General features: G+C 32.7%; 1 pseudogene; it reads left to right on the forward strand.

The window, feature by feature from the left end:
* The first annotated feature begins 8,661 nt into the window (after positions 1-8,661).
* LOC149546393 (putative disease resistance protein RGA3) lies at positions 8,662-11,332 on the forward strand (annotated as a pseudogene).
* The last annotated feature ends 327 nt before the right edge of the window (positions 11,333-11,659 follow it).

Raw genomic sequence — 11,659 nt, forward strand, 5'->3', positions numbered from 1 at the left:
CTAGAAGAAGTTATGCAATTTTTGGTGATGTTTGTTTCTAGATAGAGTTTACAGATGCATGTCATAGTAAACTTGTTATATCTCTTAACAAAGTTGATATTCTAAGGATCAAGGTTGAGGAAATCTAGAAGACATGTTGATGATGACATGGGTAAGCTCATTCATCGTGATTTTGTGCATACAAAAAATTATTCAAGTTGAAAGGTAGAAGATTTATGTTACAACTAAGTGTAATGTGTCATTATTGTGGTCCTATAATAATTATCTGAGAAAGTCTAATAGCCAACTCAGGGAATTATTTTGAGGATTTGATATAAAGAAAGAAAAATTTCCTTTATCATGGTATGGCTTTATATTTATGATAAGTAGCAACAAGATCGGAATGCAAATTTTAGTAGAGCAGTGAAGATCTGAAGGAAACTTCATTGCTCAGGTTTTGTTAAGTGATCTGAGGTTTGATACTTGGATCTAAGGTTCGTGACCTAGTCTACAAGGTTGGATAGTGATTGGTTTGGTTGATAGAACAAATGAAAGAAGAACATAATAGTAAATTACATGTTTAAGTAGTGAGCTCTTCTTGTAGTTGAATTTGCATGTTTGGGTAGTGGATTCTTCTTGTATACTTTGTACTACAACTCCTAATAGGGTTGGTCAAACTCCTAGGGTTGGAATCTCCTAATAGGGATTCAAAGTCTCCTAATAGGGACTTTATGTACTAAATGTTGTAATAGACTCCTAACAGGGTCCATCCTCTTACAAGGAATATTTATATTAGTACATTATCTTTTGGAGATCATTCTCACTGGGGTTTTCCCTATGATCAAGGGCTTCCCTAGTCAACATATTTGGTGTAATTGTCCATGTGCATCTTATTATGGTTGTTATCTACTTTGGTTAAATGATTAAATTTTTTTTAAGAAGATAAAAGTTTTAAGTTTTGGATAACTAATTCACCACCACATGCCACCCCCCACCCCACCACTCTTAGTTATCTTGGTGGACTATTGTTTCTAGCATCTATATTGCACTAGCCTCAGCCATGCAAGCCCTAGTCACATTTCCTATGCATTGATAAAATATTTATCTACCATAAAACATATATCATCAAAATACTTGTCGACAATCAACTTAGGTATCCTCAAAAAATAATTCATCTTATTCTTGAATTCGTCAAACTAGTTATCCATTATAGCTTCAAAATTTTCTTCCAATTGATTGATCAAATCACTTATTTTATCAATACTTGTCTTGTTTGTATCCCATGAAATTGTACCTAAGGTAGGGAATGAATTCTATACATGGAAAATATAATATATAGACAAGTAGAGAACTAAACTTACATGATGTATTATTTTCTTTCCTGATTGCTATAAGATTCTTAGATAGATGTTATAGTTACAATTCAATAAGATAAAAACTATGATCTTTCTTCACAAATTTGTATTCTAATTCCACTATAATGAAAGGTACAGTAATTAGTTGGCTTGACTGATAGAGCTTGTGTGCAATAAAACATACTACAAACCTAATGACTTGGTCTATAATCTCATCAACTGACATGTCATGATCATTTCATTTTTTCTTTGTTTGTTGCTCAACAACATCCCTTATGGAACTTCTCATTGTCTTTGGTCTATCCAAAGTAGGGTAACAAATAACTCAGTGAATGATAGTCTTGAACTAATCATAATTGGTGCATCTATAAGAAAATCTTCATATCATGTACTTGGCTCAACATAATATTTATCCACTCAACTTTCAAAACCTGTAGATAGTCTAGGGCATGGGTTAACCCTTTCTTAGCAACTATCTTGTCCACATCTCTTAACAATCCATTGTCACACAATTTCTCATATGGTGCTCAAATTTCATAACTTCCAATTTCCACTATATTGCACATATAAGACTATCTTACATCATAAATAATAAATACTCTAGGTGGAATTGATGATAGGGTGCCAAACTCATCACCTTTCAATGTAAAGTTTGGATATTCCTTGAAATTCAATGGAGGAAATTGATCATTCCTCATAATTTTTGCATTTCTCTCCTTCAATATTTTCTTTGTAGATGAAGATGTAGAGGATTTCATTTCCAAATTAGGGTTCAAACAAAATATCTTCAAGCAATACAAAAATAATTTAGCTCAGTAGTGAAAACTTTACTTATTGTGTCCTTCCAAATTGCTAATAACACACTCTGATTTGCTTTTTATGTCGTTTAAATTTCCTTGACCACCTTTGAATTACTTGTGCACTGAATTTTTTTTGGTAAAATGAAAATAAGTACCAAAATTTGATATATATCTTTAATCTATCCATTTAGGTTTCCAATAAATGCATTTGTATTCTAGTACACACATGACAGTTATCTCAACCTTCATAAGTTATTTTTTTCTTTTTTTCATTCAAATACTCGACCAGTATCACATCTCTTGTTAAGTACCATATAATTCATCATCTCAATTGATGTAAGCTCTTGGTCCATTTATTATAGAGTTGAGTCAATATATATAATATCTTTGATGCTCAACACTTGATAGTGAAACATATTCCATTTCCCAATTCTTCTTTGAGATTTCTCCTAATGCATGTTTATTCATGTTCATATGGAATTTTAATCACTTTTCTTATTAGAAAGTTTTGTACACTATATTTAAAAAAAAAACAATCCCTTACATAACTTCTTTTCTTAGTTGGATGTGTTGTGATCACTTGATCCATTGGATTGGGTGATCTCAACTTTGTCTGATCCACTACCTCCAGCTTCTACTATCTCTTTCCATGATTTACTCTTCTCAAATTTTATTTTTCCTTTGTTTTTTCCATTGCTTGCTGCTAGTGCTTGGCTTTTGCAGTTCTTACTAACATGTCCAGCCTTGAGATAACTTGAACATACTCAGTTTCCATTCAACCATTTCTAGTAATTTCATAAAAATGTGTCTTAATGCAATTCTCTAGAATGTGCACATACTTTTCACAATAATGATAGTTATACCATGTGTTGTAATCCCAATTTTAAGAGTTACCTCACTTAGGTGCAAGTTTTTGCCTTTAGGCGTCCAATTAGATTTGTCTTTGGACTTGCATTTATGAGCTTTATGGTCATATTTTTGATAGTTGTAACAATGTCTTTAAAATCTAGTTGTATTGGGTAAATTACTTTTCTTTGAATGGCATTCATGTTCTTGGTGTCCTTATTTCTTTTAATTAAAATAGTTGCTAGGAAACTCATATTTAGGGTTTTTCATATCATTTTTCATTGAAAATCTTGGCTGTGTGTCCAAGTTTACCATAATAATGAAAAGTAGGTTAGAATTTCTCTCTCAAATCTCAATTCATTCCTTAGTTACTCACTTTATGATCTTAGATTTGTGATCTCCATGTTTTTTCTATTCAACTCTTGATTTGCAAATAACAACTGATTCATCATATCCAACTGATTGTTTGTAATATTTTGCACATAAAATGATCTTTCTTCAAGTATTGTAGCCACTTTTTTTGTCTTCCTCATCCATGATCTTATTGTCTACATCTTTCTTCTTTTTTTCAATCCCTCCACATAGTCTTACTAATTGAATTTCTTATTCTCCTTTAACTTCTTTGACTTCTTTACCTAGAACTCTATTCTTGTCCAATAGATATAGTATAGCTACATCACTATCACCAGTATTTCCACTATTATGAAAGTCCTTGACATCTACTTCCTGATATAGTGTGTCATTCTATTGAATGACCATAGTTCTTTTTTTTAAGGATATCCTTAACTCATATTTTTCTCCTTCAAGTTGCTATAGTATGATATGGATTTCAATCATTTGTTTCTCAATGATCTTTTCCCATTTTGTATTCCTCCATTTCCAAGATTTGAACTCTCAAGCTGCTAGACTTCTATGAAGAGGACTAAGCGTTGATACTAATTTTTGAAATTTTAATTAAGAAACAAGATACTAAGAGGTGGGGGGATGAATCAGGATCTATAAAAATATTCATTAATAAATTAATTAACTTTATTCACACCTAATCCATCTCATATCTTAGATCTCATAGTATATAATCATATACTTTTTATGCTGAAATGAAATCTCTCTAAGCATAACATCCATGAAAACATAAAATCATAACACAAAGATTTGAAAACCCATAAAAACTTCAAGATTAAGGTAAAACTAGGGTGGGGATGAAACACACATATTTTTAGTCCTACAATATCAAAGTTCATTTGTTAGGGCTATAGTTTGATCATAGATATGATGATCTACATTATGAGGGGTCTTTTCTACTAAAAGATTCTAATATTATTATGTGTTACCTTTATTAAAGGATTTTACAATTACAATGATGTAAGCAATCAATGAGAACATTTAAATCAATCTATTATACCCAATCTGCTAAGATATTGTTCTTGAATCAATATATCAAAAATTATTCAATACCTTATCCTTTGATTTTCTCTAAAAGTTGTTTATAGATCTCATCTCTTCAATATCTCAATTTGATCTCCTTATCTGATCATCTTGTTTGTCCTTACACTTCTCTATTTACTTTGTCTATCTAACTTAGCCTTCCTTTACTCTACACTTAGCTTGTTCACTCCTTGATGCTAGCTTCCACTCACTATAATAGTTTTAGGGTTAGAACCCTTAATATATAGATAATCATAAAAAGTTCTAGATCTTAATTAACAATCAACATTTCACCCTTTTTTTTGTTTTTACCTTTTGATTTTCTAACTGGTTAATATTCTTTTCCTATGATTAATGCCTTCTAACAAAATGTGTAATCTTCCCTTTAGTTATAACTAACAATAATTTTGTCACTCGGCTATTGTATGCTTGGCATATACTGACTCGCTCGACATTAACTAACTTTCCAAATGTTGGGTCTTCTATGTTAATTGACATGTATGCTAACTCATTCTTTACTAGGGTGTTTAGACCCCTTTGACATTCTTGGCATGTATTAATATATAAATAAGTCCTTTGAATGTTGACCTTCTTTAGATGGCTTGGTTGCACTGATGACTATCTAATGTTGCCTTGAAATTGACTAAGTGTTAGACACTAATAGGCAACTTGGGCTTAGATATCAACATATCTATTCCTTTTAATTCAAGTGTTATTTCTACAACTTGGCATGGATCTTTATAACTTTTATCATGATCCATATATATACATATATATATATATATATATATATATATATATATATATATATATATATATATATATATATATATATATTCCATTTTCTCATTCGTGAAAATTTTCATGTATCTTGGCCAACATGCTCTTTCTTGTGGACTATATATTGAGGCATTTTCATGTTTTTTAGAACAATATTGTATGAATAACCTCTAGATGTTAATTCTTGGGTTGCAATTTGGATTTATTTTGCAATCAAACATGCATGCTACAAGTTAAATTGAAAATAAATAACTTACTCAATAATAATGTGCATGTGAGATATTGCACATGTCTTGTTAATAATTGAGTTGTCAATAATCTTGACTTGTTGATTTTTACTATTTTGGCTCATGTTGCATGGCTTGTATTGTCTCCTTTCCAAAAAATCTAGCCATGACCACACTAGATATTTATCTCTTTATAGTGGGCCCAATTAAATCTTTTTGTAAGAATGGTGTATGCACTCAACTAAGTGTTATGAAATAGAATGATACTTACATTCTCTAGTTATTTGAGCCCCCTAAGTGATTTTGAATTACTGTTAGAGCTAAAAACTAATCCATTATGTGTACTTGGCAACCCTTGTGAGTGTTATACGACTTCATTATGGAACTAAGTCAAAAACCTCATTAAGAGCATGCCTTTTTGTATTCATTCATCAGGAGCTTTTATTTTATTTTTAATTTTTTTCCTAATTTTATTCTATAGATGTTTCTTAATTAATTATTAAATAATTGAATATAAAAATATCTTTAAAAAATATTTTATATAAGATGCTATTTATCATTGAAGATTCTTAGAAGGTAAGTTAATGAATATGTGAATGAACATGCGTGCATGCGTGCCCACACACATACTCACACACTCACCCACCCACACCCACACACACACACACACACATCACATAGCATTGTATATTATCATCATCCAAATATCTCGTAGAAATAATCATTTAATAAATAATTTTGTCAACTTTATTGATTTAAGAAAAAAAAAATTATTATAATATTTTTTCTTTATTTCCTCACATAAAAATGCCTAACTTTAATGACCTCAATGATAACTATTATAACTTTAGTCAAGTTATCCATTTTACAAATATCTTCAAAATTAATCTATCAATAATATTTAAATAGACATCTTAAAAAATGTGACTATAACTATAGAACTATATGAGTTAATAGCTTTAACAATGTTAAATCAACTAGGAATTTGATTAATTTAAAAGCAATTTCCATGGAGAAGTATTTGTCAATTTCTGGAGTCATCTCGATATATTCAATTATCCCTTCAATAATTTGTATAGAACAAAATGTTCTTATTTTTATAAAAGTACTATATTTATTGAACACAAAAATGCTATAGAATGACAATAGATTTCTTTTGAAGTTGCAGTACATTATTTGTCATAAAATATTAAGATCCAATATTCATGTTTTTTTAATGAATTGTTAAGCAACTTGGATCTATGGTTATATGAGCTTGAGAGATCTTTTCAGGCCACATATTAATAATGGAACTTGCAATTGTAGGATCTATTGTTCAAAATCGCTATGGTGATGACTTATTACATAGACTTGTAGTTTTGTTGATAATTGATGCTAGTGGAAAAAATATAGATTATATGATGATGATTTTAGTTAGTTTTTACTTTTTATGCACATAAGCAAAGTGTTGAAATATGCATAAGAATTTTTAGGATTTAGTTTTATTTGTTTTTTGGTTTATTCCTTAACAAATAAAAGTTGTCTAGGTACATGCATATCTGGTATTTTGCTTCTTCTTTTTTGTGGGGTTTGAATTCTTTATATTCAACCCTTTGTGATCTATTTTAGTAGAGAGTTGCAGTAAAGAATATTTTCAAATTTTCGTTCATGTGTAAAATTTATATTTAGAAACAGAGTATATGAAGATTTGGGGTGTAAAGAGTATTCATGAGATAATTTGAAGTCAATTTGTTTATGAAGATCACAATACAAAAATACAGTATTTTGATTAAAAGGCATATTGTAGACGATAAAATGATTTTGTTGAAAAGGATTCATGGAAGAGTTAAAAAATTCTTGACTAGAAAAGATCGTGGGTAGTATTGGAAAATAGAAAGATTGAAGATTTGTATAAGAAATTTTTTATATTTCAATAAAAAATTGAGGGAAGAAGACGAAAAAGGTTAATGAAAGTTTGATTTGTGACAAGGCTAGTTTGAAAGATGAAATGATAAAATTAAAGAAGTGTAATTCAATATTGTTAGAGAATTTTAGTGTTTTAGAAAGGAGATCTTGTTTGTGTAGTCTAAGACTATGGTCAAAAAAGAGGTAATTTATTTTTGTAATAGTTTTATTTATTTGAATGTGAAAAGATTTGTTGAAATAGAGATTTTGATTTAATAAATCTACAAATAGTTGTATAAAAGTTGATTATGGATGGATCGATGGATCCTATTTGCAGAAGGTGACAAAGATGTTGAAAAGATTGTACAGGCCTCAATGTTTGCATTTGAAAAGTGATGGTGGTGGATCGAAGTTCCAACATTTCAGTGAAGTAGTTGATGAGTACTTGTTTTGATTGGCACACAAAAGTGTCATGAGTATTCTCTATAGCAGAGAATGGAGGAGATAATTGAGCCTTCTGATCTCTTATGAAAGAGAGAATTTGATAAACAATTTGTTAAGTTCTATTAGAGTAATATGTGAATCTATAAGATTTGACGGATGAAGACTAACGCTTTGAGATGAACGGATCAGATTGCGAGAACACTTAGCATCAAGGGGAAGTATGTTGATAATTGATGCTTGTGGAAAAAAAATGGAGATTTTTGGTCGATGATTTTAGTTAATTTATAGTTTTTATGGAAATAAGGAATGTGCTGAAATATACATAAGAATTTTTAGAATTTAGTTTTATTTCTTAGTAAATAAAACTTGTCTAGATACACATGTATATAGTTTTTCACTTATTTTTTCTATAGGTGTGAATTCTTTAGATTCAACCCTTTATAATCTTTTCTTAATAGAAAGCTGGAATAAAAATTATTTTCAGAATATTATTCTTGTGTAAATTTACAAATTTATTAATAATATCAAAATAGACTTGTATTTTAAAATGTGACTATTACTGTCATAATACACGTGTTAATAATTTTAACGACGTTAAATACACTACTAATTGATTAATTTACAAAGAAATTTAATGAAGAAGTATTTTTTTATGGTGGAGTCATGTCGACATCTTAAATTATCCCTTCAATACTCTTTTTTACAACATAATAGTTTATTTTTAGAGAAGTCCATATATTAATGGAAAACAAAAATGCTACGGAACGCTACTGTTTTGCTTTCTAAGTTGCAGTGGTATTCTGCCATAAAACATTCAGGTCCAATGTTGAAGTTGTTTTAACGAATTGATAAGCAACTTCGATCTGTGGTTATTGGGCACGTATACGAGTTTCAGAGATCTTTTCCAGTCACACGTTAATAATGGAACTTGCAATTGCAGAATCAGTTGTTAAAAGTCTCGCTATGATGATGATTGATAAAACATCCCGAGAAATAGCGCTGGTTTCCAAGTTCACCGAGAACTTTAACTGGTTCAAGCATCTCACAAGTATACATGATTTTGTAGCAGAGGAGAATTCAATGGCTTGTGAAGACAATCTGCTGAAAATGTGGCTGCACCGCATTCGCGACGTTTCCTGGGATGCAGAGGACATTGTGCAAGAGGTGCTATTCGTCCTCTGTATGCTTGCAATGTAACTTAGTCTTGTGTTTGCGATCCCCGTGAATTAATTTTCCGCTATAGAATGGCAAAAAGATTTCAAAAGCTTCACGAATGAATCAGAGTAATCACGGAAGATGGCGAGAACCTGAAGCATCTCCGTGATTTGGCGTTGTCCCTCTCCGAACGGTCACCTGGTGGTAGTGGCGCAGCGAGGAAGGAAAACAGTTGCCTGCCCAGCGATTCACACGCTGTCGGTATTGAGAGTAAAGTTAAATCCCTTATCGAAAGAATGGATGGATCTTCTGATCCAGTCATTGCAGTTGTGGGGATAGGCGGAGCAGGAAAGACATTTCTTGCCAAAACTGTTTTTAACAGAATCGAATTCTATGAGCATAAGATCTGGCTTTCCATCTCACAGTCATTTTCTATTGATATTTTACAGAAGGATTTACTGTCGGAGGTGAAAGTTGTAAACAATAGCGAATCAAGTGCTGAGCAAGCGGAGTTTATTCGTGAATACTTGCAAGATAAAAAGTCTCTCATCGTGCTGGATGACGTCTGGAGTAGAGCCGGAGAGAGTAATATCATTGACGGCCTTGGTCTTCCAGTTGGGCCTGACAGCCAATGTAAAATCGTGGTTACAACGAGAAGCGAGGAAATTTGCCACAATTTTGGCGCTTGCCTTTACAAAATGAAGCTCTTGTCAGAGGAAGGGAGTCAGAAGCTGTTCTGTGCTCATGCTTTGCCAGGTGATTTCTCACCACACCTTCGTGAGATAGCTGGTAAAGTAGTAAAGAAATGCGGGGGCTTATCATTGACTCTCAAGATAATAGGCGCTTCTCTCTACGGTTGCACGCAGGAAAGTCAGTGGCAATCAAAACTAAATCAGCTGGAGGCTTCTAATCTTAACGAAGAGATTTATCCTAGCAGTAACGAGTTAGGAAGATTCTCAGACTGAGCTATGATTCCTTGTCTCCGACTCTTAAGCTCTGTTTCTCTTATTTGTCCTTCTTTCCCGAGGATAAGAAGATAGATCCGGAATACCTCATAAATCTCTGGATTGCGGAAGGATTCATTCCCATTGGAGAATATCAGTATGAGGTAGGCTCCCGTTATTTTTATAAGTTGGCCAATCTATGCTTGCTTGAAGTAGAGGAGGTTGAGAATCTAGTCAAACATTGCAAGATCCATGACTTGCTGGGCGACATGGCAATTGCTATATCTAAAGAACACCGATGCAAATTTGATCCTAATGATTCCTTTGGATCTGCGAAAAGAATTTTCTTGCACAAGGAAGATATTCAGAAAATGGCCACTGTACAGAGCAGAACTTGTCCAAGGTCTCTTCGGGCTCTTTCATTATCTGAAACTCCCATTGAAAAGATTGAGAAGAATTTCGTCAGTCGTATCAGATCATTAAGGGTTCTTGACTTGAGCAATACTAATATCTCCACATTGCCTCATTGTGTTCGAAAGCTAAGAGTTCTCAATCTACTAAATCTATCGCGGACAGAAATTAAAACGGTACCAAGATGTGTCAGAAGTCTTAAGAGTCTGCTCTTTCTGGATCTGTCTCGCTGCAGCGAGCTAAAAAGTCTACCAAAGTGGATTAATAAACTCAAATCTCTCCGGCATCTCAATATATTTGGTTGCAAAGCTCAGCTGCTAAGTCGTATGCCGAAAGGAATATCAGAGCTGGTGGATTTGCAGGTACTGAGATCGGGGCACCTGAAGTTATCTATTGAAGAAAATGGATTCCTAAAGTTGAAGGATTTTGCAAAGTTAACCAGTCTTCAAGAGTTAAGCATAGAGGTTAACCATGAAAGACAGTTGAATAGTTTGCACAACGGAATCTTTTCTCAGCTATTGCAGATGCGCCATCTAGCAGTTATATCTACTTTATCTGATGCATCGGTTCAGCCGCCAAATTTGTCCGCCATGCATTATCTGCAAACACTTAAACTCGAGAATTTCTCCGTGCCGAGCTGGGTACAAGATCTAACTGATCTAGTGCAACTCTCCTTAGTAAATTGTGCCTGCATGGTTTATCCAGAATTGCATACATTGCCTAACTTGGAAAAGTTGACATTGAATGGTAACACAAGTTATGAGAATCTAGCAGAAGTGTTTCAAAACCCATCTGGGTTTCCGAAGCTAGGCTTTCTGAAAATTACGAATTTCTGTAAGTTGAAGAAGCTGCCGGATTTGGATAATGGAACGATGGCCGTCCTGGAGGAGTTCTATGTGGGACTACGCCTGCTAGAGGGTAATGCTCCAAAGGGGTTAGAATGCTTGACAAAGCTAAGGAAGTTCTACTACAGTGGGGTTCGAGGCGAAGGCTTAGACAAAGGCGAAGATTTCTGGGATAATATCAGAGCAAGAGTCAATGCTAAACGAAGTTCGCAAGTGAGAATCATTGTAACCATTTAGCTGTTCCGAAATTATGAAATCAGACATAAGCTTGTCGACCTCGAAACATAGCATTGAGCGAATAATTTATTGTCTTCTTTCGTAATTTACGAGTTTCTATTAGTACAGAGTTAATGATTATAAAAGTTTATCCAATGGTTATTCTCGTTGGTGTTTTTAGGAATAGAGAATAAGAGCTCATGATATTGTGATGTTAATTGAAAGATGAGCTGAAACATGTTCTAGAATGAGTTAATTTGTAAGGTTAAGTCCCAATACTCTTGAGTGTTTCTTCAGTGGCCTTTGATTGCCAGAGAGTACTTTTTGTTTTAAATATACGTGTCTTAT

This window comes from Cupressus sempervirens, chromosome 7 (genome assembly GCF_028749045.1).
Source record: "Cupressus sempervirens isolate cs-2001-9-10 chromosome 7, ASM2874904v1, whole genome shotgun sequence".
Taxonomy (NCBI): domain Eukaryota; kingdom Viridiplantae; phylum Streptophyta; class Pinopsida; order Cupressales; family Cupressaceae; genus Cupressus; species Cupressus sempervirens.